This window comes from Apium graveolens, chromosome 10 (assembly GCF_009905375.1).
Source record: "Apium graveolens cultivar Ventura chromosome 10, ASM990537v1, whole genome shotgun sequence".
Classification (NCBI taxonomy): Eukaryota; Viridiplantae; Streptophyta; class Magnoliopsida; order Apiales; family Apiaceae; genus Apium; species Apium graveolens.
In genome coordinates this window covers 95,903,287-95,905,698 of record NC_133656.1, presented here as the reverse complement: position 1 = coordinate 95,905,698, position 2,412 = coordinate 95,903,287, and positions in this window count along the sequence as shown.

Here is a 2,412-nt window from a genome sequence, read left to right as displayed (position 1 = left end):
TAAATAGACACCAATTATATTGAGACCCTATATGTTTATAGAATTTGACAACATAACGGTTTAAGCACAAGTTATCTATCTTGATTACATAGGGCAAGTAAGATGGTTAAAATTACCCACGCATCATGCATAACAAATACATGAACCTATGCTAGCATGGCAAATTCTAAATCCTTAAATTCACTTTCGCTTCATTAAGAATTAACACACTATCTTATAAGTTCGCGACGCTCATAAGACGAATACGCACAACCAATACTAGGTTATCATACAATCACCACACACTAAGGCATCGAAACAACTTAACTAAAGAAATCCATAAATAAATCCGCTAGAACCCCACGATAACGATTAGCCCATAATCGGACTCATCATCAACGTGGGTTCCGATGAAAGCATGGTATAACAAACGTAGTCTTTATAACGAATAAATAAGACCAAGTACAAAATAAGATTAAGGTACACAAATAAGAAAACTAGCATCCAAGTTACAACTTAGAACAAAGATTCACAAGTAAAAACAAGATCTTCTTCGTCTTCATTGAATCGTGCTAACACGGTCTTCTTATGGCTCTCCTTGATATGTCTTTGGCTTGATATCTTATTAAAAACGACTTATAGTTGCTTATATAGCAGCCCTAATCAGCAGAGAAGTCTTCCAATTCGAATTAGAATAGAATCAGAATTTTACACCCCGACCTGGCGCGACCGCGCGCTGGATCAGCGCGGGCATGCTGGCTTTCTGAACTTCGGGCACGGCCGCGCGCTCGATCAGCGCGGGCGCGCTGGGCTTCTGTCAGAAATTAACTTCTTCATTTTTCTTACAGATTTGAGCCGGCCTTCCACGAGCTTTTATTCCAACGCCACCTTGACACCAAATCAGCACCAAAATAATGCCAATTCACCTGATTACCTAGATAACGCCTGAAATGCAAAAACACTAGAAAACATGTTAAAACACTTAACAACTTGAGTACAAATGGATCAATTCAAAGCTTTACGGAGCTTAATAAAGTGTCATAAATGCAACTCAACAACCTTCATGTGCAAAATAGTCTTCACAGACTAAAAGGTATGAGGGTAGTACTCATGAGAGGGAGTTATCTAAATCATCTCCAATTCAATTGGAGGTTCCTCATGTAGGGACAACTACCCTCACAACCCTAGCAGATATTGCCTTGGCAGTTGAAGCTAGGAGTACAATTGCCCATGATCCTGTCATATGGGAGGCAAGCATAGCACATTCAAGTGCCAGTGTGTTGCAAGACACACAAGGGTTTGAGACTGGTGTACATGACAGTAACCTAGTCAAATCCCCTCCAATTCAGTTGGAGGTTCCCACTACAAGTAAAGAACAACACACTGTCAAAACCATGGAGCAATCTGTGAGTCAAACTGTGACCCCAGTCACAGGTGTTTCTAATGAACCATCCACCTCAACAACCTCACATTCTCTCTCAGTGGTTGCAAGAATCTTGCTCTCAACCAACTTCTGTAGATGATCTACTAGTGGAGCAGATTTCTGGACTGGCCAACATCTCTCAGCATCTTCTGACTACCAACATGAGAAATCAAGATTATCAAGCTATCATGCTTACATACAATGAAGATGTTGAGAAGCAGAAAGAGAAAATTATAAATGATGCAGAGCAAGATGGAAATGTGGATGCATGGCTATCTGATGACTTTGTTTTGGAGATGAATCAAGTATTGGCCAGATTCAGGGAAGAGTATGTTACTATTCTTGGAAGCAATACAAAGGCTTTGACTCCACAGGAAGTATATGATGCAGTCACAGAAGTGCAAAAAACTCAACTCAAGGCTTTTCACCTCTTTGGTAAAGCTCTTGAAGTTAAATTGTCTGGTCATGAAGACAGGATTAGGAAGATGATGAGGGAAAAGATGGATGAACTCATTCCCTCTCAAACTGAGATCAAAAATTAATTCAAATACTTCTTAGAACAAATGTCCAGATATGATCTCAGTGGAGTAGATAAAGGCATGATACAACTAAAGGACTCCTTTGTTGCCTTGCACAAGCAAGTTCAAAATCATATCACTAACTCTAATAACACAAGGTTGAAGCTAGATCAGATGCAAACCGCAAGATACACTCCTTCTCCTTTGGTCATGGATGAAATTCAGAAATTTGTGCAAGCTACATTTGGGTCTTCCACTGCTATCTCTACATCAAGCTCCCATCAACCTGCTTCTACATCAACACATCTACAGATTCAATCTCTACAAGGTCAAGTCACTGCATTACAAAACTCCAACTCTTCTCTCACTGCACAAGTTCAGGCCTTGACATCTCTTGTCAAGAGCCAACAAATAGATATCCAAACCCTGGTGGACTCCCATAAGCATCTTCAAATGCAGAATTCTGTAGTCTTGGGAGCCATCATGGGTAAA